Source organism: Hyla sarda, chromosome 4 (genome assembly GCF_029499605.1).
Source record: "Hyla sarda isolate aHylSar1 chromosome 4, aHylSar1.hap1, whole genome shotgun sequence".
NCBI classification, from domain to species: Eukaryota; Metazoa; Chordata; class Amphibia; order Anura; family Hylidae; genus Hyla; species Hyla sarda.
In genome coordinates, this window is record NC_079192.1 from 155,476,385 (window position 1) to 155,503,388 (window position 27,004).

Sequence of the window (27,004 nt, forward strand, 5' to 3'; positions counted from 1 at the left end):
GATTTAATAAGCCTGCCTTGATTTCACGAGACAGAATTTTACAAGAATATTCCGCCATGGAATTACACAGATAATTCATGGTTTATATTCTTCTTGAAAATTAGGAACTGCTTAAAATGGTTTTTCTAATCTTTAAAATTACATTGATAACATTTATTTCTCTTTGCTACTTCACTTAAGTAATTCAACGTGACCTTCATAATTATAGATTAGGATGCTCCTGGCCTATACATGAGTCTCAATGGATTTAAAGGGAATCTGTCAGCTCTATATTATGCTCAGAGCTGTAGCCATGGACAGACACCTGATAGGAAGTTTAAACAAATAATACTTGTTTCTTATATATATTTTCCTTCCAAGCTCAAGTGCTAAAGAGGAAAGGCTGAGCTGCTGCATGCACGCCTCTTGTCTCTTCCATCCCTCTGTGCTTGGTTTCCAGCACTTGGACAGAAAACATGATTTTGTAACTGCCCATGTCTGCAGCTCAGAGCATGATATAAAGCTGACAGATTCCCTTTAAAAGGAGAACCTGCCAAAATGTGTAATTTTGCCTTTATGCTCATTGTGCAACTAAAATAATAAACCTTACCTTATAATACTATAATAAAAAAAAAAAAAAAATTAAAAAAACGCACCTTCTGCCTCTCCCACTATGTCGCTAGAATCGCTCTCCCACTATGTCACTAGAATCGCTCTCCCATCCTCTGGCTCCAGTCTTCTTTCTGTTTTTGATGCCCGACAGATCACACTGTGCTTAGCTGATCATCCTCGGCAGCCATGTCCCGCTTAGGCTAGTGATAAGCTGAGCAATAGTGTCATGTAACAGGCTTGGGCACCAGAAAGAAGCAAAACTGAAGACACTTGGAAAGGACACTTGGATCAAAAGGAATGTTGTCAGCAGGAGTGAAAGGAGCAGCAGCACAGTTCATGTCAAAAGCATACTAGCCTGCCTGATCCCCTGCCACTGTCATTCTGATGGTGACCTTGGTCTCCAATGCTCACCACTTCCTGGTGATGTCTCAGCAAGCACAAAATATCCTTTCATCCAATCACTGGTGGACCAGGTCACAGCCACGACATTTCCTGCATTTCAAGAAGATTCCAGAGAAACAGTGGAGACACCATCACAGGGGTGTTTTTCATTTTTAACCTCTTAAGGATGCAGGGCGTTCAGGCCCGCTCTTGGTATATAACACGGGGTCATACCGGGTTGGTCCCGGCGGCTAATGACAGCCGGCACCCTGGGCTAATAGCATGTGGCACGGATCGTTGTGCAGTGCACTATTAACCCTTTAGACGTGGCATTCAAAGTCGGTCTAAAATGAAAGTGGTGAAATCGTGGTAAAAAAATCGTGATGTCCTGATCGGGACCATCCTGGTAAAATCGTGATGTCCCGATCAGCTGGAATGAGAGCGGAGGTCCCCTTACCTGTCTCTGTCGCGTCCGATCGGCAATTGATTGCTCCAAGACTGAAATCCAGGCTTGAGCAATTGACTGGCAATAACACTGATATTTGCCGTGTCAATGCATGGCAATGATCTGTGTATGTTCAGTGTAATAGCCATTAGGGGAGGATATAACACTGCAAAAAGTGTGAAGAATCTCCCCCCCCTTTTCCCATTTAAAAAACAAAACTGTAAATAAAAATAAAACACATGGGGTATCGCCGGGTGCAGAAATGTCCAAACTATAAAAATATATCATTAATTTAAATGCATGGTCAATGGCGTACACGCGGAAAAATTCCAAAGTCAAAAATAGCGTATTTTTAGTCACTTTTTCATGAAAAATTGAATAAGAAGCGATCAAAAAGTATGATCAATATAAAAATGGTGCCCATAAAAACTTCAGATCATGGCACAAAAAATTAGCCCTCAAACCAGCCCGTACATGGAAAAATAAAAAAGTTATAGGGGTCAGAAGAAGACAATTTTAAACATATACATTTTCCTGCATGTAGTTATGATTTGTTTTTAGAAGAAATACAAAATCAAATCTACATAATTAGGGTATCATTTTAACTGTATGGACCTACAAAATAAAGATAAGATGTAATTTTTATACCGAAAAATGCACTGTGTAGAAAAGGAAGCCCCCAAAAGTTACAAAATGGCATTTTTCTTCAATTTTGTGGCACAACAAATTTTTTTGCCGCTTCGCCGTGGATATTTTGGTCAAATGACTAATGTCACTGCAAAGTAGAATTGGTGGCGCAAAAAAGAAGCCATAATATGGAATTTTAGGTGCAAAATTAAAAGTGTTATGATTTTTAGAAGATGATGAGGAAAAAAAAAACTGCATCCTTAAGGGGTTAGATCACCTTGATCTCTTTCTTTCCTCGAACAACCCCTTAACCCCTCAAGTACCAAGCCTATTTTGACCTTTAGGACAAGGCCAATTTTATTTTTGCATTTTCGTTTTTTTTTTCCTCCTCTCCTTCTAAAAATCGTAACTCTAATATTTTCATCCACAGACTAGAATGAGGGCTTGTTTTTTGCATGACCAGTTGTCCTTTGTAAGGACATCACTCATTTTACCATATAATGTATGGCGTAACCCAAAAAATACTATTTGTGTGGGGAAATTAAAAAGAAAACCGCAATTTTGCTAATTTTGGAAGGATTCGTTTTCACACAGTACAATTACGGTAAAACTTACATGTGTCCTTTATTCTGTGGGTCAATATGATTAAAATGATACCCATGATTACATACTTTTCTATTACTGTTGCGTTAAAAAAAAAATCGCAAACTTTTAAACCAAATTAGTACGTTTAAAAATCCCTCTATTTTGACAACCTATAACTTTTTCATTTTTCTGAATAAGCGGTGGTATGGGTGATCTGTACTTTTTATTGATGCCACATTTGTGTATATAAAACTTTTATACATTTTTTTATTAATTATTTTTCAAATAAAATGTGACCAAAAAACAGCAATTTTGGACTTTTTTTTTTTTTTTACGTTCACGCCGTTCACCATACCGGATCATTAACAATATGTTTACACTAACATTTACACATGCGGAGATACCAAATTTTTTATTTTTTATTTTTTACACTTTTTGGGGGTAAAATGGGAAAAAGGGTTATTTTACATTTTTATTGGGAGAGGGGATTTTTCAATTTGTTTTACTTTTTTTTTTTTTTACTTTAATAGTCCCCATAGGGGTCTATTTACAACAATCAGTTGATTGCTAATACTGTTCAGTGCTGTGCATAGGGCATAGCACTGATCAGTATTATCGGCTATCTTCTGCTCTGGTCTGCTTGATCTTAGACCAGAGCGGAAGAAGCTGGGAAGGTGGCGAAGACAGTTGAAAGGACCTCCGTCTGCTGTGTTAGCTGATCTATCTGATCCCGAGGTCGTGCTGCGGGCAATCAGATCAGCATAAAATGCAGCCATGCTGCCGCAGATGCTGTGATCTGTGTTGATCACGGCATCTGAGGGGTTATTGGCAGACATACGCGCGATCACGGATGTCAGCCATTACCAGCGGGTCCCTGGCTGCGCATGACCCGATCATCGCTCCGATGCTCGCGGTCATGTACAGGACGTAAATGTACGTCCTGGTGCACGAAGTACCGCCGCACCAGGACGTACATTAACATCCATGGTCGTTAAGGGGTTAAAGACCAAGCATTTTTTATTGTTACATTCCATTAGTTTTTTTTTTTTTTTTCATTTGCATAGTGTAAAGAGGACTTGCGCAACATGTTGACAGTGTAGCCATATGTGAGCATTTTTGTGGGACAAATAATATTTTAAGTCACTGGGGTATATTTGTTTTATCTTTTTTAAATCATGCAGTGTGCAGTTTACTTAACCTCTTAAGGACCAGACACGTATGAGTACGTCCCTGCGCTCTGGGTCTTAAGGACCAGGCACGTACTCATACGTCCGTGGGACCGGACCGGGTTGACTGCTGATATCGATCAGCAGGCACCCCGTGCAAATGCCCAGGTGGGTCATCAGACCCCCCCCCCCCCATGTTGGCGATCAGCGCAAATCGCAAGTGAATTCACACTTACGATTTGCGCGATTCCGGGTCATTAGGGGTCTATGATGACCCGGTGACCCGGAATATAAGGGGGATCGCGGGAGTCTAAGACACCCACGATCCCCCTGAAGGGATAGGAGGGAGGTTGCACGGGTGCCACCTCTCCTATCCCTGCTATTGGTGGTCTAGACGCGACCACCAATAGCAGATCGGGGGCGGGGGGGGTTAACTTTCGTTTTCCCCTTCCTGCCCACCCACAATAGGCGGGGCAGGATGGGGAAACGACGGGGACCGGCGCCAAAGATCCACTTACCGATCCGGGCGGGCGACGGAGGCTGCGGGCGGCGATGACGTGCGGCTGGATCCGACGGTAGTCGGTGAGTTGCCTAGCAACATCTGCAGGGTACAGTTTGAGACCATTAAACAGTGGTCTCTAACTGTAGCCCTCCAGATGTTGCAAAACTACAACTCCCAGCATGCCCAGACAGCTGTTTGGGCATGCTGGGAGTTGTAGTTTTGCAACAGCTGGAGGGCTACAGTTTGAGACCACTATATGGTAGTCTCTAAATTATAGCCCTCCAGATCTTGCAAAACTACAACTCCTAGCATGCCCACATAACTGTTTGCTGTCTGGGCCTGCTGGGATTTGTAGTTTTGCAGCATCTGGAGGGCCACAGTTTGCAGTGTTCTCTATACTGTAGCACTCCAGATGTTGCAAACCTGCAAATCCCAGCATACTGGGAGTTGTAGTTGCAATCCTTCCAGCTGTTGCATAACTACATCTCTCAGCATGCCCTTCGGTGATCAGAACATGCTAGGAGTTGTAGTTTTGCAACAGCTGGTTGGAAAATATTAGTTAGATAACAGAACCTAACTGAAGGTTTTCCAACCAGTGTGCCTCCAGCTGTTGCAAAAATACAACTCCCAGCATGCATGGCCTGTCAGTACATGCTGGGAGTTGTAGTTTTGAAACAGCTGGAGGTTTGCCCCCCCCCATGTGAACGTACAGGGTACATTCACACGGGCAGGCTTACAGTAAGTTTTCTGCTTCAAGTATGAGCTGCGGCAAACTCCTAGCAGGGAACTCACTGTAAACCTCCGCCAGTGTGAATGTACCCTAAAAACACTACACTACACTAACACATAATAAAGGGTAAAAAACTACATATACACCCCTTACACTGTCCCCCTCCCCCCCAATAAAAATGAAAAACGTATTGTACGGCAGTGTTTCCAAAACGGAGCCTCCAGCTGTTGCAAAACAACAACTCCCAGCATTTCTGGACTAGTGTTGAGCGGCATAGGCCATATTCGAATTCGCGAATATTCGCGAATATGTGGACGAATATTCGTCATATATTCGCGAATATTCGCATATTCGTTATATTCCCGTTTTATTTTCGCATATGCGAACATTCGCGTATGCGAAAACTATCATATGTGCATATTAGCATATACAAAATTAACATACGCGAAAATTCGCATATGTGAAAATTCGCATGTGCTAATTTTCGCATATGCGATTTTGCGCATATGCGAATGTTCGCGCGCCAGTCTCACACAGTAGTATTAGAGCCTTCTTTACACCACACAAGCTGGAAGCAGAGAGGGGTGATCACTGTGATGTGTACTGTGAAAAAAAAAACAAAAAAACGAATATTCGTAATTACGAATATATAGCGCTATATTCGCGAAATTCGCGAATTCGCGAATATGCGATATTCGCGAATAATATTCGAATTGCGAATATTCGTGAGCAACACTATTCTGGACAGCGACTGACTGTCCAGGCATGCTGGGAGTTTAGCAACAGCTGGAGGCACCCTGTTTGGGAATCACTGGCATAAAATACCCCTATGTCCACCCCTATGCAATCACTAATTTAGTCCTCAAATGTGCATGGTGCTCTCACTTTGGAGCCCTGTCGTATTTCAAGGCAATAGTTTAGGGCCACATATGGGGTATCGCCGTACTCAGAAGAAATTACCTAACAAATTTCGGGGGGGCTTTTTCTCCTTTTACCCCTTATGAAAAGGTGAAGTTGGGGTCTACACCAGCATGTTAGTGTAAAAAATAAATTTTTTAAACTAACATGCTGGTGTTGCCCTATACTTTTCATTTTGACAAGAGGTAAAAGGGAAAAAAGCCCCCCAAAATGTGTAATGCAATTTCTCCCAACTACGGAGATACTCCATATGTGGGCGCAAAGTGCTCTGGGGGCGCACAACAAGGCCCAGAAGGGAGAGTGCACCATGTACATTTGAGGTGATTTGTAAGGGGTGGCTAATTGTTACAGCTAATTCATCAGAAGAGAGTAAGGAAAAATTAAATAAGCTACAAAATGAATTTAATGAATATATGTTGGAAAAGAGTAAAAATAAATAGATTTTTCAAGGCCAGAAAAGATTTGTACAGACAGGGAAGCCTAACAAGTATTTGATGGCAATTGTCTCAAATCAACACACTAAGCAAAGAATTTCTGGGATAAGGAATAAAGAAGGAGATTGGTGTGTAGAAAAAAAGGAAATAATAAGGGAATTTAGAGAATATTATGAGTTATTATATAGATCTGAATATAATAAGGAAAGAAAGGAAACGCAAAATTATTTGGACCAAATGGAACTCCCTAGACTCCCCGAAATGGAAAAACAAACCTTAGATGCTCCATTAACTAGAATAGAACTGAATAAAGCGCTAGATTAGATTAGGGGTAATACAACACCTGGAAGCGATGGACTACCCTTTGAGGTATATAGAAGGTTTGGCGGAATTTTGATCCCGGCATTACATAGAGTGATTGAGACCAGCATGGTGACCGGGAAATTACCAGACTCAATGCGGGAAGCGGTTATAATATTGATCCTGAAAGAGGGAAAAGATAAAGAGGATATGGGGTCATATAGACCCATATCGTTAATAAATACAGATATCAAGATTTTCGCCAAAGTATTGGCCATTAGATTACAGAGTAATATCACAGAGTTAATTCAGGAAGATAAGTGCGGGTTTATCCCGGGAAGAATGGCCCGACACAATATATATTATATATATATATATATATATATATATATATATATATATATATATATATATATATATATATATATATAGAGTCCTTATGAATATAGATATGGGAAAATTACAGGGCGGGGAATCCCACTCCATCCTGTCTTTAGATGCCACTAAGGCTTTCGACAGGGTGGAGTGGGAGTTCTTGTGGGCAGTATTATAAAAATGCGGCTTTGGGAAAACATATATAGATATGATCTGACTGTTATACTCCGAACCTAAGGCAAGAGTGTCGATCAATGGGAAATTATTGGAGCAATTTTCGCTCTCAAGAGGCACCAGACAGGGATGCCCTCTCTCCCCTTTGCTGTTTGCTATGAGCATGGAACCTTTGGCTGTTAAGATCAGAGAGGAGAAAGAGATTGGTGGGTTTGGTGCAAGGGGGAGAGAGGACGATATCCTGCCTTTTTGGGGAAAAACAGTCGGCTCTGACCGGAGTGATGGAGATTATCAAGGAATATGGGAGTTTCTCAGGGTTAGAAATAAACTGGTCAAATCAGTACTCCTTCCATTGGGGGAGAATAATATATTCATAGAAAACGAAATAAAAATATAAAAAAAAAAAAGAGCACTTTAAACACTTAGGTATACAAATCTCAGGTAAATTAGAAGATCATTCTAAATTAAACCTAGAACCCTTAATAAAGAACATGGAAAAGAAAATTAAAATATGGAGCGACTTCAAAATTTCTAAAGCAGACAGAATGATATTAATTAAAACTATTATGTTGCCGAAAATATTATATGTATTTAGTGCTTCACCCATTTGGTGTGATGACATTTTTTTTTAAAGAATGCTGTCAATCTTCAATGCTTTGATATGGGGCCAAAGAAGGGTGAGGATTAAGATAGAATATTTACCCAGAAGAGAATATGTCTACCCAGAAGAGAAGGGGGAATGGCATTTCCGGATGTGAAAAAGTATTTTTTAGACGCCCAATTATACTTTATTAGGGACTTGAGGAGATCTCATATGATTGAGTATTTGATGGAACGATGTAGAGGATCATATGATGATATTTACCAGTTACTGGAGTCAGGGCAATTAGAAGAGAAAGGATGGAAAAACTGTATAACAATAGCTGCCTTGAAAAGAACGTGGAAAATGGTAAAAAGGGAGGTGGGAGTAACTGGGATATTGGATATAGCCCTCATTTGGAATAATAAAAACACAGTAGAGGAAATAAATAGATTAGAATTTCGAACACTAGCACAATGGGGGGGGTGAATAAAATAGGGGATATATATAAGGAAGGGAAGATTAAAACATGGGAAGAGTTAAAAAATGGTAGAGAAGTTGGGGTTGGGACATGGTTTGAATATATGAGATTAAGAGGTATAGTAAAAGATACGGTAGATAAGGGGAAGAAAGTAGAAATAGTAAAAGGTATTTTTTTTGATAAGATGGTGAATACAGAAATGGGAAAATGAGAGTTGTCAAAGATACATAGAGCACTTAATAAAATTTCTATATAAAAGAGAAATCATCACAGTAAAAAAATAAAAAAAGGAAAAATTTGTATAAAATATTGTATTATTTTTTTTGTAATATGTGGTGGTAATTTAAAAAAAAAAAAAAAAAAAAAAGGCAACAGTTTAGGGCCACATGTGGGGTATTGCCATACTCGGGAGAAATTGCCTAACAAATTTTGGGGGCTTTTTGTCCTTTTACCCCTTATGAAAAGGTGAAGTTGGGGTCTACACCAGCATGTTAGTGTAAAAAAATAATTTTTTTACACTAACATGCTGGTGTTGCCCTATACTTTTCATTTTGACAAGAGGTAAAAGGGAAAAAAGCCCCCCAAAATTTGTAATGCAATTTCTCCCAACTACGAAGATACCCCATATGTGGGCGCAAAGTACTCTGGGGGCGCACAACAAGGCCCAAAAGGGAGAGTGCACCACGTACATTTGAGGTGATTTGCACAGGGGTGGCTAATTGTTATAGCGGTTTTGACAAACACAAAAAAAACAAAAGCCCAAATGTGACCCCATTTCGGAAACTACACCCCTCACGGAATGTAATGAGGGATGCAGTGAGAATTTACACCCCACTGGTGTATGACAGATCTTTGGAACAGTGGGTTGTGCAAATAAAAAATTTTGTACAGCCCACTGTTCCAAAGATCTGACAGACACCAGTGGGGGTAAATGCTCACTGTACCCCTTGTTACGTTCCTCAAGGGGTCTAGTTTCCAAAATGGTATTTTTATTTTGCTGTCCTGGCACCATAGGGGCTTCCTAAATTCGACATGCCCCCGAGCAAAATTTGCTCTCCAAAAGCTAAATGTGACTCCTCCTCTTCTGAGCATTGTAGTTCGCCCATAGTGCACTTCAGGTCCATTTATGGGGTACCTTCATACTCAGAAGAGATGGGGTTATGAATTTTGGGGGGTCTTTTCTGCTATTAACCCTTGCAAAAATGTGAAATTTGGGGGGAAACACACATTTTAGTGAAATTTTTTTTCCAAAATGGTATGCCATGTGTTTTTTTTTTTTTTGCTGTTCTGGCACCATAGGGGCTTCCTAAATGCAACATGCCCCCCAAAAACCCTTTCAGAAAAACTTACTCTCCAAAATCCCCTTGTCGCTCCTTCGCTTCTGAGCCCTCTACTGCGCCCGCCGAACAATTTACATAGACATATGAGGTATGTGCTTACTCGAGAGAAATTGGGCTAAAATCATAAGTATACATTTTTCCCTATTACCTCTTGTAAAAATTCAAAAATTGGGTCTACAAGAACATGCGAGTGTGAAAAAAGAAGATTGTGAATTTTCTCCTTCACTTTGCTGCTATTCCTGTGAAACACCTAAAGGGTTAAAATGCTGACTGAATGTCATTTTGAATACTTTGGGGGCTGCAGTTTTTATAATGGGGTCATTTGTGGGGAATTTCTAATATGAAGACCCTTCAAATCCACTTCAAACCTGAACTGGTCCCTGAAAAATAGTGAGTTTGAAAATTTTGTGAAAAATTGGAAAATTGCTGCTGAACTTTGAAGCCCTCTGGTGTCTTCCAAAAGTAAAAACACGTCAATTTTATGATGCAAACATAAAGTAGACATATTGTATATGTGAATCAAAAAAAATTTATTTGGAATGTCCATTTTCCTTACAAGCAGAGAGCTTCAAAGTTAGAAAATTGAAATTTGGGGATTTTTCACCAAGAAATTATGCAAGTTACTACAAAATTTTACCACTATGTTAAAGTAGAATATGTCACAAAAAAACAAACTCAGAATCAGAATGATAACTAAAAGCATTCCAGAGTTATTAATGTTTAAAGTGAAAGTGGTCAGATGTGCAAAAAACGCTCTGGTCCTAAGGTGTAAAATGGCCTGGTCCTTAAGGGGTTAAAGTTGAAAAACAATTCTTAACATGCTCCTCAGACATTTCTAAAGTAGATGATGGCACAGAGTCTCTTTCCTGCCTCTTTTGGCTGTCTAGATTGGTGATTCTGTTATAGTGATGATTGTTAACCATGATAATGGTTGAATGTGCGTATTGGAGGATATTGTTTCTGTAATTGGCAAGCATTATCTTTTAACAAGATTATTAGTACAGGCTGATGCACAATTACAGAACCCTATTAGAAATGTCAGAGTTAATCTCCTTCTTCAGCGTCCTACAAAAAGGATAACTTTTAATGGATGACATATTGCCTTTCAGGAACAATTATGTAAAAATAATTACATTTTTTAAGGCTTAGATTGTTTAGAATCTCAGGTTCATATTAAACAAGTATGCGTTGAAGCTGAATAACCTAACAAATAATCAGAAAGTGTACCCTCTATGCCACCAAACTGAGGTAGACAATCATGGTAGAAAGTCTAGGGAACCTGCAGACAGGCCATTGATAAGATCAATATGCATCATGTAGGCATCACAATGGGGGAGATTTATCAAAACCTGTCTGGAGGAAAAGTTGCCCAGTTGCCCATAGCAACCAATCAGCTCGCTTCTTTCATTTTTAACAAGGCCTCTGCAAAATTAAAGAAGCAATTTGATTGGTTGCTATGGTCAACTGGGCAAGTTTTCCTTTGCACAGGTTTTGATAAATCTCCCCCAATGTGACTCCAACAGCCAGGAATGCAAGCAAGGACGTGTTGTGAACTGTTAGTGTAAAGTCTGCAACAGAAAAGCAGCAACAAATCTACATGAACCTCTGAGTATGATCTTACAGTTATAGGGGTTCCAACATCAGGTAAAAGAAAATAACAATGCTGCAGAAGTATATAGTATTGCTTATCTGTCTGCCCCAGTTCTGAAACCACTAAAATTACATTAGCTTTTAGAGTCTTAGGGGGAGATTTATCAAAACCTGTGCTGAGAAAAAGTTGCCTAGTTGCCCATAGCAACCAGATAGCTTCTTTAATAAATTTTAATCTGATTGATTGCTATAGACCACTAGGAAACTTTTCCTCTACACAGGTTTTGATAAATCTCCCCCTTAGTCCATTAGATTCTGGTTGGACTTCCCTGTTGTGCAGTTATTCAGTACTACAATTCCCAGAATGCATTGCTTTTCCTCAGTTCATAACCACAGACCTCCCACCATGCCTACTTCCCTCTTACAGTACTTCTGCCAATTTTTCGCCAAGAGCTGTTGCAGAATATCTAATTTTACAGCAGGCTATCACACAATGAGGTTGCATAGCAAAATTAAGCTGCTTAAGTGCCATAGTATAGCTCACCTCCTGGCTTCTCTCCCAACTACCCACACCCCTCCCCCCTCGGTTCTGCATAACTGATATTCACAGCTCAGTTTCCATTGCTGAGCCCTGCACATCAATCATACAGGGCAAGATGGGAAACAAGAGGCGAGCAGTGCAGCGGCCCTTAAAAGGGGTTATCCAGGAATAGAAAAACAGAGTTAAATTTCTTTCCAAAACCGGTCCCTGTCTGTCTCCAGGTTGGGTGTGGCATTACAACTTGGCTCCATTTACTTCAAAGGAACTGAACTGCAGAACCCCACCCAACCTGGAGACAGACAGATGGAGTGGTTTTGGAAAGAAATTACCTGTGTTTTTCTATCCCTGGATAACCCCTTTAAAAAAAAAAAAATGTATATATACACACACATATACATATATACACACACACACACACACACTTTTTTTGTTAGTTATATTTCTATACAAACTCCCAATTTTCCTCATCCTTTCATGGGAAGGTATCGGTGTGCAGAGTATCAGACATGTATTTTGCTATCCTGAAAAGGAATAAGAACAGCGGCTATAGAAAATGAGTAAACTGCTAAGTGTTTGATAAATGTTCTTCAGTTTCCGTTACTTTTATAGCCAAGAGTTACAGGGACATTCAGACTATTCTCTGCAACCTATTTATTGTTACCTGGCTTTGTGTCATTTTAGACGTTTCGATTAGAGAGAGGATTGTGACTAGGATGATTTATATTTTATTTTCTTTATTTCTGTGTAACGCTGGCAATTTAAACCATGGTCATGAACACTGATACAATAAATGGCTCACATCTACAATATACTTTTTCTAATGCACAAAATGAATTTGGCAGCTGTTTGTTCAATGTAGATTTATATTAAGTAGTGGCAAAACAACAGCAATATATCATTGGTATTTCAGGTTTTTTACATAGCCAAAAATCTCAGCAGCAGATAACAATCTGCAGCCTGTTTGTGCAGTAATATGCCAATGGCATGAATAAGCCCATAATTCATCTTGCTACTCAGTCCGAGTAAACATTTACCAAATTAGTAATGTCAAGAATATGTGTAGACAGTACGAGAACTGTCCCTATGTGTGGAGTCACGGCAATACCAGGTTGCAGTTTACCTATGTATCGGTAACTCTTAATGTGCCACTGACAAGACATTATACACCCTGTTCCAAAGTATTATGCAAATGATATTTTTCTCATTTACCTAAATAATTGATGTAAATAACAGTCAGCATAATTCTCATGTTATCAACTATTAAGAGTACAATTCAAATTATATTGACCAAACCTCCTAATGATAACAGGATTTTTTTTAAACATAAAAACTTACAATGCACTGTTCCAAATTATTATGCACAGTGGGGGAGATTTATCAAAACCTGTGCAGAGGAAAAGTTGCCCAGTTGCCCATAGCAACCAATCAGATTGCTTCTTTCACTTTGCAGAGGCCTTGTTAAAAATGAAAGAAGCGAGCTTATTGGTTGCTATGGGCAACTGAGCAACTTTTCCTCTGCACAGGTTTTGATAAATCTCCCCCAGTAAGTTTCAAAACACTTTATAGGTTGTAAAGAAATGAAAATGGTCATTTGTTGTCTGCAGTATATTAACTGAAATCAAAAACTATTTTATTCAAACTTTTAACATTTTAACTTTTTAAACATTTTAACAGGTTACAATACATTTTAACATAGGACCCCTTAATTGATAGCAGCCTCACAAGTCTTGCATCCATTGAACTTGTGAGTTTTTGGACAGTTTATGCTTGAATTTGTTTGCGAGATGTCAGAATAGCCTCTCAGAGCTGCTGTTTGGATGTAAACTGCCTCCCACCCTCATAGATCTTTTGCCTGAGGATTCTCCAAAGGTTCTCAATAGGATTGAGGTTAGGGGAGGATGGAGGCCACACCATGACTTTCTCTCCTTTTAAGCCCATAGTAGCTATTGATGCAGAGTTATTTGCAGCATGAGATGGTGCATTGTCATGCATGAAGATAATTTTATTATGGAAGATATAGTTCTTCCTTCTGTATCAGGGAAGAAAGTGGTCAATCAGAAACTCCATATATGGCTGGCAAATAGAAATGATCCTAGTACTTCAAAGGCTGACAAAGGGGGGGGGGCACTGTAGTATGGTGGACAGAAGATTATAATAAGGAAATTAATAAACAACTGAATAACAGTGCTGTGTACGAAAAACTGAAATCAGATCCTATCAAAATCATTGAGAAAGTACGCAATCTTCATTGGAAAAATGTGAAGAAAGGTATCCTCACTCTGAAAACGGCAGAAAAATTAATACCAACTAATCCATGTAAACCATATATATATATTCTCACGAAAATTCACAATAAGGACAACCCCCCTCCAGGTCACCCAATTATTGCAGCTATTGGCTCCCCAATGCAATTTTTGTCCAGTTATCTGGATTGTCTCCTATCCCCGCTTCTTAAAAGTATACCTACCTATGTAAAAGACACAGGTGACCTAATCAAAACCCTTCGGAATTTTCAATGGCAGGAAGGGTATAGCCTGGCCTCTATTCATGTCGTGAGCCTGTACACCCGCATCCCCCACGATGCGTGTGTGCAGGCTCTTGGAACCTTTTTTGCATCATCTGCCAGATTTACTGAGTTTATTCAGTTCATCACTGAGGCCACCCTCCTGGTGCTGACCGAAAATTGTTTTCAATGTTCTGATGAATGGTACAGGCAATTACTGGGGGACCACAATATTCTCGTGGTCTGGTCAGGACCCCCGGACCAGTTCCGGGAATTTATCTCATACCTCAACGACTTTAATGACATGAATATGTTTTTCACGTCGGTTTTTGGGGGAATATCCTTAGAATTTTTGAATGTAATGATTGAAATAGTGAATGGCCAAATCCAAACCTCAGGGTTTAGGAAAAAGACGACCAGAAATTCCTATTTACATAACAAGTCATCACATACCCCCCAAACGAAGAATGGGATCCCCTTTAGCCAAATGAAACACCTCAAACGTATCAACAGTAATCCCGAAGTGTATGACCAGCAAATAACAGAAATGTCTAATCGGTTAACGAAAATCTACCCTCCTCATGTAATAACCCAAGCTAGGAATAGAATTGACGCAATTCCCAGGGAGAAATTACTACTAGAAAAAAATCAGGAGGAAGAAGCGCAGGGTCCCCCTCGAGCCATCTTTTCATTTAGAAATATTCCTTGAAATTAAAGAATTAAAAGCGCAATTTATTCCAATTGGTTCATGTTAGAGAAAGATAATGACATTCAGGATATTACAGCACAAAAACCACTAATCACTTATATATGCAATAAAACTATTAAAGATTAAATCCAAACAAAAAAAAAAGAGGAAGATGGGGTCGAACTGGTTAACAGATAGCTGCAATGCAGGGAATCACAAGTGCGGTTCCTGCTCCTTTTGTGAGATGAATCTCAGAACTAATATCATACAAAATGTTGTGAAACAACCGATCACTTGTAGGTCATCCTATGTAGTATACTGTATGGTGTGTCCGTGCGGGTTATATTACATAAGAAAGACAATCAGACCATTATTTCACCGCATTAGGGAACATGTGAGATCAGTTGTGAGTCACTACAGGAAAAGGCTCTCAACGGTTCATTCAGCATATGATCATGTCCCATAACAGTAACATTATTGGGTTGAAATTTGGAGGTATTGAAAGAGTTGAATTTCCAGGTAAAGGGAAAAATAAACATTAACTTTTGCTTCAGAAGGAATCCAGATGGATCGTAAGGTTGAACGCAACAGGACCGCTGGGTTTAAATGATAAAAATGAATTTGGGGCTTTACTATAATTTTCTATAAAATTTCCCAGAGTTTCTAGTCAGAAATTATCTATTTAGTATGTTCTTGTTGTTTTTATACAGTTTTATTTTCACATTCCCATTGTTTAATTAATTAACACTCACCTGTGTTTGCTTTGTTCACTGGTGTGACGCCCCCTGGGAATAGGTTAAAGACACGGAGCATGCATGATGACGTCTTTCAGCGGCCTGACGAAGCACCTAATGGCGTGATACGGTCTGTGGCCCCGACGTCTGAGCTCCCCCCGGAGTCATCCGCCGCCTCCCTGCTGGGACCGACTAGGATGAACAGATTCGAATTGATGTGCCTGTCACCTGAAACGGTGAGCGCTCCGCTATCTCCTTGTGTGAAGTTATATTGTGTGCCGTCTGTTTTCAGCATGTAGCGCCACCTTACTATCTCTACCTGTCCGGAGTTATACATATTTTGATTAAAGTTTGTGAAGTGTGCTGGTTTAGATTAACTGCAGCGGTGCTGGCTGTATATATTTGTATCTTGGTGAACACAGAAACTCCACATACTTTGCAGAGGTCATCTTTACACCTTCGGGGACCCAAAAGGGGCTGACCATTTCTCTTCCCATGATTCTGGCCCAAAAGGGTGGCTATCCACCAACCATCCACTACTCCATCCATCTGGATCATCCAGGGTTGCACGGTACTCATCAGTGAAAAGGACTGTTTGAAAATTAGTCTTCATGTATTTTTCTGCCCAATGCAGCCGCTTCTGCTTGTGAGCATTGGTTAGTGGTGGCCGAATAGAAGGTTTATGCACAGTTGCAAGACTCTGGAGGACTCAACACCTTGATGAACGTGGGACTCTAGAGGCACCAGCAGCTTCAAATATCTGTTTGCTGCTATGTAATAGTATTACATACATACATACACACTGTACACACATCATACATTACATACACATCATACATTACATACTCACACACTGTACACACATCATACATTCCATACATACTCACACACTGTACACACATCATACATTACATACATACTCACACACCGTACACACATCATACATTACATACACATCATACATTCCATACATACTCACACTATACACACACATCATACATTCCATACATACTCACACACTGTACACACATCATACATTACATACACATCATACATTGCATACATACACACTGTACACATATACATTACATACATACTCACACACTGTACACACATCATACATTCCATACATACTCACACGCTGTACACATATGCATTACATGCACATCATACATTACATACATACACACTGTACACACATCATACATTACATACACATCATACATTACATACATACACACTGTACACACATCATACATTACACACACATCATACATTACGTACATACTCACACACTGTACACACATCATACATTCCATACATACTCACACACTATACACACATCATACATTACATACATACACACTGTACACACATCATACATTACATACACATCATACAATCCATACATACACACTGTACACACATCATACATTACATACATACTCACACACTGTACACACATCATACATTCCATACATATCATACATTCCATACATTCTCACACACTGTACACACATCATACATTACATACACATCATACATTCCATACATACTCACACACTGTACACACATCATACATAGACAAACGCAATAATACATACACACAAAATACATATACTCACACATAAATCATACACACACCTCACATAACACATGCATGCAAACATCATACATACAGATGATACATAACCCCCCCCCCCCCCCAGTCCTCGGCCTCCTCACCTGCATACACCGTGAGTTCAGGGGGATCAGGTCCCGGGGATCCAGGGTCTGAGGCAATGCTAAGCCGCACGGAAGTTCTAGTGCCCTGGGTAGGCCAAAGCAAAGGCCCGTGCTACAGCAGTGCAGCCCGGGGGTGCGAGAGGTGCCTGGGGTGGGGGGTTCCGGCATTTTATGCGTTTTAGTTCGGAGGTGGGCACTGCTGGGGGCCCCTACATAGAAGGAACCCCCCCGCACCGCCACCACCACCATGAATATGTTGCCGCGGATGTTGGGGTCCGAGGCAGATAAGGAGCGCCGACTCCCATCTGCTTGCTGGCCTCCACTTCTTCCTGGGTGCCAGGAGCAAGCAGACTTCGTGCCTACGCGGTGCACATTTGCCTCCAGCAAATCTGCTGCAGCAAGAGGAGGGGTAAGAGCGGCTGGAGCCACAACTGGAGCCCACTGGACGGCCCGGCCCACCGGGCAAATGCCCGGCGTGCCCGATTGCCAGTCCGGCGCTGGTTTCAGCCCATGCATTAATTGCAAAATAGGAACAGCCCAGCAACACAGCAGCAGGAACTTGAGAGTTGGGCTTGGGGGGTATGTTGTATTATTTACTGTGCTGAGATAATCCCATTATTTTTGTTTGCACTGTCACATAAAGTGTAGTTTCAGGCAACAAAGGTTATGGTAGTTTCAGGCAAGAAACCCTCTCTCTTGTGCAGGGACAGCATATAAGACCCTGTTTTGTTTTGTTTTTAATATCTGATCACAATGCCTTCCTTATGTCATTTTATGTAAAATTTAGGATAAGATCAGGAATATGTCTTCGGCTAAGTTTATTTTTATTTATTTTTATTATTTTTTTTTAAGTATTTTAAGCCAAAACAAGGAGCGGGTCCAAAACACATCTTTGTTGGTTCCACTGCTGGTTATGGCTAAAAGTACTTATCTAAATATTATTTGTGAACACAGCCTAATAGACAATAGAAAGTTGCTTTTAAAGTGACAGGTCCCTTGTACCTACCTTGTCTCTGTGCAGCTGCATAGATCTCAAGTTGAAAGGGGTATTTTGGGATTTTTTTTATTTGACTATGCTACAGGGGCTACACAGTTAGCGTTGTTCATAACAGTGTCTGTACTTGTGTGTGATGGTGGTCTAGCAATTCTTATGTGTTTTTTGGCCCAATGTTTATTTCTAACAGCATACATAATGACAGGTGTCTCATGTTTTTCCAGGATGCAGTGCGCCCTAAGACATTACATCACTCATCAGGTGTTCAAAGGGAGCCTGTCTTCAATGGGTAGAGAGACCGCTAGGTAGGAAGGAGATCACTTTTCAGGGAATTGTAGGTTTGCAACAGCTGGAGGAACCCTGGTTAGAAAACACTGGTCTATTGCATTGAAGGGAGCACAGATGTGTTTCAATGGGTGAGGTGGCTGATATGTGGGAGGTAGAAAAATTACCTCACACAAACATGTAATTAAAATGGGAAATAGCCAATTTACAAAAAGATAGCCCCAGCTGTTTGTTCCAAGACAAGGACAAATCCTTCCTAAGCATGTCTTTCTGGCAGGTAGGTACTAAAATCACCTTATGGTGGATAACCCCTTTAAGAAAATTCTAGTATTGCTTTTAGTTTAAGTGAAACCCCTTAGTCCTCTTAGAGCAAGAATATTAAAGGCTTTACATAAACATTTTTAAATATCTGAAGCTGACAGCAGTTTGTGTACAGTTTAGATACGCTACTTTTAGGACATTTTTATTTGCTTTCTACAGTAGTTTGAATGAAAAGTAAACTTCATATTTTTCCCCCCGCTTCCAATTAGGAAAGCTTTTAACAAAAAATCTATCAAGCATTGATTTCCAACAGGCGGCATACAAATACAAAAGGAGACTTGTCCTTATCTGTCATGCAGGCTTGGGGCTGTTTAGCCATTACTATAAGAGAGCTAAATAGCAATGCTGCCACCTGCTGGTCATCCAGAATACAACATGAGAACGCTGCTGAATTGTTTACTTGAATCATTTTTTTTTTTAAATATAACTGTTTTGATCAACTGCAAAATACATAGTTTCCTCAATAAAATACATTTTATAAATAATATGAAGTTTACTACAACAGACCAAAATCCTAAACTAATGTTTCACATAATATTTTTGCTAACTGAAGTAATTAAACATAGCGCTTGCTGTTACAAACTGTTTACTCATTCACCTCAGTTCTTACACCTGTGCAGGATTTTACATTATTTATTTAAATACAGAGGTTAGGGGTTAAAGGGAATAGTAAAAAACATTTAGAAATATTCTGGAGATAGAAAGGGGACCAGATTGACCCCAAGGGCTCTAGGAGCACAATTGAATTTATTGATTTATTCTGTGGGTCATAACATGTAGCTGTCAGCTCCATGCTCCTAGGCTTCTTTACTGGCTCGAATTGGCACTCTTTCCGATCAAACTGCCACCTCACCATGCTCAAACATTCCTCTTGCACTAATGGGGCACACAAGGAGGAAGGAAAACACCCCAAAACTTAACATCTTCTTCTCAAAATCGCGCACGCAACATGACAGAGACGCATCTCCATGTGATGAAGCTGCTGCATGGCCTCCTCAATCAGGCAGCCTCTTGCCTTCACCATTTATAGTGTTGCTCGCGAATATTCGCAATGCGAATTTTATTCGCGAATATTGCATATTCGTGAATATTCGCGAATATAGCCTTATATATTCGTAATTACGAATATTCGTTTATTTATTTTTCACAGTACACATCACAGTGATCACCGCTCTCTGCTTCCAGCTTGTGTGGTGTAAAGAAGGCTCTAATACTACTGTGCGAGACTGGCGTGTGAATTTTCGCATATGAGAAAATTTGCATATGCAAATGTTTGCATATGCAAATTTCCGCTTATGCTAATTTTCACGACAATAAAACGCGAATATTTCGAATATGCGAATTTAGTGAATATATGACGAATATTCGTCCATATATTCGCGATATGTCGCAAATTCGAATATGGCCTATGCCGCTCAACACTATTCACCAACACAACATCCTCCTCAAGCGCCTCATCTCCTCTGCATGCAGGTGATCCTTAACTCTGGAGCACGGTAAGCAATTCAAAAGGGAAACACCATGGGGGGGATTTATCAAATCATGTGCAGTGGAAAATTTGCTCAGTTTCCCATAGCAACCAGATTGCTTCTTTCATTTTGAAGAGGCCTTGTTAGGCTAAGTTCACACAGCCATTGTCCCAAGTCTTGATTTTGTCCGTTATTCCCTCCTAAATGGACCATTCTATTAACGGGTGCAAATTGATGCAAAGGGATGCTATTTAGTGGCATCTGTTTGCATCAGTTTTTCATCAGTTAGTATCAGCTGTCTACAGACTCCTGCAGCCGAGACTATTACTACTACTCCAATCATGGAGCAGACTTCTTTTCATGATGGGAGTAATAGTTCCCTGACTGCGGGAGTCTGCAGGCGGCTGGGAGTCTAGATTAGTGCTTGTACTACTACCCCCATCATGGAACAAAGTATGTTCCATGTTGGGGGTAGTAGTACAGGGGCTGAGGGATTGATCGCACCGAGTCTCACCTCTGAGACCCGATGCGATCAGAAGTTATCAACCAGGGGAGCGGGCGGCATGCTCCGCAACCTTGCGATGTAGATCGTGTGTGTGTTTTACTTTCATTTTTAAATACCCCAACAGGAGCCCTGAATGGCCGGCACCGAGGGGCCATTCAGGGCTCCCGGCAGGGTTTTTAAAGGGGCATTATACATAGTTATGCAGCGGGGAGCCAGACATTTAGCGCTTTATGTCTGCCCCCCCCCCCCACTTCGCTAGCTATGTATATTGCCCACTGCTGTGCTACCTATAGATCTTGCCTTCCTGCAGCGCATCATGGCAGCCGAGGAACGCAGCACAATGCTTCCCTAGCCACCAGTGTAGTGCAACATTACAATCCTCGCTAATGACTTTAAAAACCCTGCTGGGAGCCCTCAATGGCCCCTTGGTGCCAGCCATTCAGGGCTCCCAGCCGGGTATTTGAAAATGAAAGTAAAACACGCACACACGATCTACATCGCAGGGTTGTGGAGCATGCCACCCGTTCCCCTGGTTAAAAACTTTTGATTGCATCGGGTCTCAGACGTGAGACCTGGTGCGGTCAATCCTTCAGCCCCTGTACTACTACCCCCAACATGAAACAGGAAGGAAAAACAGAACAGGAAGGAAACGGGTGCAAACGGGTGATAAAGGATTGTAAAAAATAATTCCATTGACATCACTGGGATTATTTTACAGCCGTTTGCAACCCATTTAAAAATTATCAAACAGATTGCAGAACAGGCATGAATTTACGGGGGCAGATGGCCGTGTAAACGAGCCCGCACAAATGAAAGAAACAAGCTGATTGGTTGCTATGGGCAACTCAGCAACTTTTCAGTCTCAGGTCTCTTAGTCAGCTAGGCATCTAATTTGCCATGTGAACTAGAAGTCCCAGCACTGTGCTCAAGATGTGTTCGCGTCCTGGAACCTGAAAACTACATCACCACCCTCTAAGAATCCATGATCAGCAAAACGTTAAGAAGAAGAATGGTCTATGGATCTGTCAGTGAAGGCGTCTCTCCTGCATTGTCTACGACTTGAGGACTTGTTTCTCCCATGAAGAATTGGTATCCCTATTATACCAATTATAGACTGTCTCCTTTTTTTCTTCTGTCTTGGGGGGAAAATAAAAAGATGTCTAGGGGTGAAGTACCCCTTTAAAGGACTCTATTTCACAGAATCGGTGTTAAGTGTGTGATTAATCTGGGATTTTGACTGACTAGGCTTCTTTTCCCTGCCTCTTGTGAATAGAGCAGTGGCCGAGCATGCCCACTACTGCTTTATTTACACCATGTTTACTTCTTTACACCATGTTTCCCCTTGTGTGAATAGATCAATAGTCATGCATGCTTAATACTGATTGACTCCATTTTTACTTCTTGAATTATAAAGTGGATGGGGAACTGCACACTTTAACCCCTTAAGGACCGGAGGTTTTTCCGTTTTTGCATTTTCGTTTTTTGCTCCTTGCCTTTAAAAAATCATAACTCTTTCAAATTTACACCTAAAAATCCATATGATGGCTTATTTTTTGCGCCACCAATTCTACTTTGTAATGACGTCAGTCATTTTGCCCAAAAATCTATGGTGAAGCGGGAAAAAAAATCATTGTGCGACAAAATTTTAAAAAAAACGCTGTTTTGTAAATTTTGGGGGCTTCCGTTTCTACGTAGTACATTTTTCGGTAAAAATGACACCTGATATGTATTCTGTAGGTCCATACGATTAAAATGATACCCTACTTATATAGGTTTGATTTTGTCGGACTTCTGGAAAAAATCATAACTACATGCAGGAAAATTAATACGTTTAAAATTGTCATCTTCTGACCCCTATAACTTTTTTATTTTTCCGTGTATGGGGCGGTATGAGGGCTCATTTTTTGCGCCGTGATCTGAAGTTTTTAACGGTACCATTTTTGCATTGATAGGACTTATTGATCGCTTTTTATTCCATTTTTCATGATATAAAAAGTGACCAAAAATGCACTATTTTGGACTTTGGAATTTTTTTGCGCGCACGCCATTGACCGTGCGGTTTAATTAACGATATATTTTTATAATTCGGACATTTCCGCACGCGGTGATACCATTTATGTTTATTTTTATTTTTATTTACACTGTGTTTTTTCTTTTATGGGAAAAGGGGGGTGATTCAAACTTTTAATAGGGAAGGGGTTAAATGATGTTTATTCACTTTTTTTTTGCACTTTTTTTTTGCAGTGTTATAGGTCCCATAGGGACCTATAACACTGCACACACTGATCTTTTATATTGATCACTGGTTTCTCATAAGAAACCAGTGATCGATGATTCTGCCGCATGACTGCTCATGCCTGGATCTCAGGCACTGAGCAGTCATTCGGCGATCGGACAGCAAGGAGGCAGGTAGGGGCCCTCCCGCTGTCCTGTCAGCTGTTCGGGATGCCGCGATTTCACCGCGGCTATCCCGAACAGCCCACTGAGCTAGCCGGCATGCTTTCGGTTTCACTTTAGACGCGGCGTTCAACTTTGAACGCCGCGTCTAAAGGGTTAATAGCGCGCGGCACAGCGATCAATGCCGCGCGCTATTAGCCACGGGTCCCGGCCGTTGTTAGAGGCCGGGCCCGACCCGCTATGACGCGGGGCCACGCCGTGGCCCCGCGTTATAGATCGGGAGTGGACACATGACGTTCCAGTACGTCATGTGTCCTTAAGGGGTTAAATGTATAGTTTAACTGGGCTGAGGTGCTGAGATACGCTTTACCCATAGTGCTAAAAGAAACTAGTAATACAATTGAGAATTCAGACCTCTAGGCACAGTTAGTATTTTGTGCTAGTGTGTGTGGGAAAAAATGAGTTGGGAGATGTGGCTGGTATCTAAATATAATGTGCAGTTTTCAAATATATTACCAATATAGTCAGAATAAAATTCAGTCTCTGAGCAGGGCCCTTGTTACAGACATAATGATATATATATATATATATATATATATATAGGTTAAAAGCAGTATAGCATAATGCAACATAAAAAATGGTTTTAAGATGATGGTACCAGTCTTTGACAAGGAAAAAGTTAGAATCCCTTGTAAAATGTTGTATAATAAAAATAGAGTTAAAATAGTATCAGCTATTACAATTGTGGTTTGTAGCAGTCTAATGTGTAAAGAATGAATATGATGAAATATATCGTGCAGATTGGCACGGGTGCTGGTTCTCACAGCGCACCTGGCCTGGTAGAAATACCTGCAGTCTTCTTAGGTGTTTGTTCCATCTCTGTTGTGGATATCATCGCACGTAGCTCTATGGTGGCAGGTGACTCGAAGCTGCGTCCGGCCCTGGATGGAGGAGTTGACAGCAGCGGGGATATGGGATTGCGGGAGCGGGGATATGCAGATCACTCGCTGCGGCCGCTTCCTCATGCTGTGGCAGTTACTCAGTGAATGGGGGTTCGCTGAGCAGGGGACTCCAGCGCTTGAAAATGGAGAATCAATCCTTGTCGAGAGTTAGAAACGGCAAAGTGGATTGCTGGATGATAGCCAATAGCCAGACGTGTTTTGGGGTGAACCCCCTTTTTCAATCGCAAAAGTCGGAATTAAAATAGTCCTGGGAATCTGATCTTATATGAGGTGCTATTTTGATTGCCATGTGGGAGTTATGTAACAAAAAATATAGATCCTGGATTCCTCCATGGAATTTGGAGTGCTGAAGGTGTCTATACACCTGTGTGGACTGTGGATTAAATACAGTTTAAACCAATATAAAAGGATATAGACCATTTGTACAAGTATTTACACAGTAAGATTACCAGCCAAAAGCTATCAGTTTTGTAATAAATTATTTATTGTTTCATCCATAAAAAACTATAGAAACTATGTGTGGGGGAACAGGGTCAAATTGTGTTGAGTGATCTGATATACAGAACAGATTGAAAATATGAAAGTGAGATGTCAGGTGTATATCTGGTATAGATTGTGTGGTCAGAAAATTGGAAAAATGATGTGTTGAAAAAAAAATGGGTTGGAAATGAAATATATTTTAATAGTAAGAAGAGTATACATCTACATGAGTGATGAGAATGAATTGAAATGAAAAAACTAAAATTTAATAAAGATAAAAATAAAATAAATATAAAAAATTAAATTAAAAATATCAAAATAAAAAAAATAAAAAAATATAGAAATGAAAATATGAATAATATGGATGAATTGTGATTGTTGAGGTGTATAACTCTTGACAAGTATTGATTCTCCATTCTCAAGCGCTGGAGTCCCTGCTCAGCGGACCACCATTCACTGAGTAACTGCCACAGCACTAGGAAGCGGCCGCAGCGAGTGATCTGCATATCCCCGCTCCCGCAATCCCACATCCCCGCTGCTGTCAACTCCTCCATCCAGGGCCGGACGCAGCACCAAGCCACCTGCCACCATAGAGCTACGTGCGAGGATATCCACAACAAAGATGGAACAAATACCTAAGAAGACTGCAGGTATTTCTACCAGGCCGGTGCGCTGTTAGCACCAGCACCCGTGCCAATCTGCACAACGCTATATTTCATCGTATTCATTCCTTAAACATTAGACTGCTACAAACCACAATTGTATTTCCAGCGCTGCTACTATTTTTACTCTATTTTTATCATACATCATTTCACAAGTGATTCTAACTTTTTCCTTGTCAAAGACCGGTACCATCATCTTAAGACCATTTTTATGTTGCAATATGCTATACTGCTTTTAACCTATCTGTATCATTATCTCTGTAACAAGGACCCTGCTCAGAGACTGCATTTTATTCTGACTTTATTGGCAATATATTTGAATAAAGCACATTATATTTAGATACCAGCCACATCTCCCATCTCATTTTTTCCCACACACTCACTAGCACAAAATGCAAACTGTGCCTAGAGGTCTGATTTCTCAATTTTATTACCATCTTTACTTCCATGTGTGTGAATAGAATTCCTACTACTGCGCTGTTTATACCATACCCACCACTATGTGAATAGATCAGTGGGCTAGCATATCCACTATTATTGAATTTATCCTATGCGCCAACCCTGTGTGAATAGGTCAGCAGTCAATCATGGCCACTACTGCTCATGTTATACTATCCCTCCAATTTAAAAAGTTCAGCAGTTGAGTGAGTTCCCTACAGCTCATGTTCTACCATCCCCCACTTTGAACTGATCAGCAGTTGAGCATGCCCATTGCCACACAATTTACTCACTATGGGGGAGATTTATCAAAACCTGTGCAGAGGAAAAGTTGACCAGTTGCCCATAGCAACCAATCAGCTCGCTTCTTTCATTTTTGAAAAAGCCTCTGAAAAATGAAAGAAGCGATCTGATTGGTTGCTATGGGCAACTGGGCAACTTTTCCTCTGCACAGGTTTTGATAAATCTCCACCTATGTGACTGACAGAGATATTACACTTCTGTACATTTCCTAAAGTCCCCTCATGTAGAGTCCCTCAAGTCCACAGGGCTCTCCTGCAGAGTTTCCCCCTAGGTCATTATTATGATTTCTATTGTACATTAACCCCTTAAGGACTCAGCATTTTTCCATTTTTGCATTTTCATTTTTTCCTCTTCACCTTCTAAAAATCATAACGCTTTCAATTTTGCACCTAAAAATCCATATGATGGCTTATTTTTTGTGCCACCAACTCTACTTTGCAGTGACATTAGTCATTTTACCAAAAAATCCACAGCAAAACAGAAAAAAAAATCATTGTGTGACAAAATTGAAGAAAAATTTTCATTTTGTAAATTTTGGGGGCTTCTGTTTCTACGCAGTGCATATATCGGTAAAAATAACACATTATCTTTATTCTGTAGGTCCATACGGTTAAAATGATACCCTATTTACATAGGGTGGATATTGTCGTACTTCGGAAAAAATCATAACTACATGCAGGAAAATTTATGTGTTAAAAATTGTCATCTTCTAACCCCTATAACTTTTTTTTCAGCATACGGGCTGGTATGAGGACTCATTTTTTGCGCCGTGTTCTGA

At 40.4% G+C, this 27,004-nt stretch overlaps 1 protein-coding gene across 2 annotated transcripts in view; it reads left to right on the forward strand.

Moving 5' to 3' along the window:
• Positions 1–11,102: 11,102 nt before the first annotated feature.
• Positions 11,103–27,004, forward strand: part of LOC130366920 (bone morphogenetic protein 7-like) — a 59,052-nt gene continuing 43,150 nt past the window's right edge. The window contains exons 1-4 of one of the 2 annotated variants that reach the window (XM_056569277.1): positions 11,103–11,273; positions 15,747–15,921; positions 18,629–18,709; positions 25,247–25,473. The gene's annotated coding sequence lies outside the window, so the exon portion shown is untranslated. The remainder of the gene's footprint in view (positions 11,274–15,746; positions 15,922–18,628; positions 18,710–25,246; positions 25,474–27,004) is intronic. The other variant, XM_056569278.1, reaches the window with a different exon arrangement.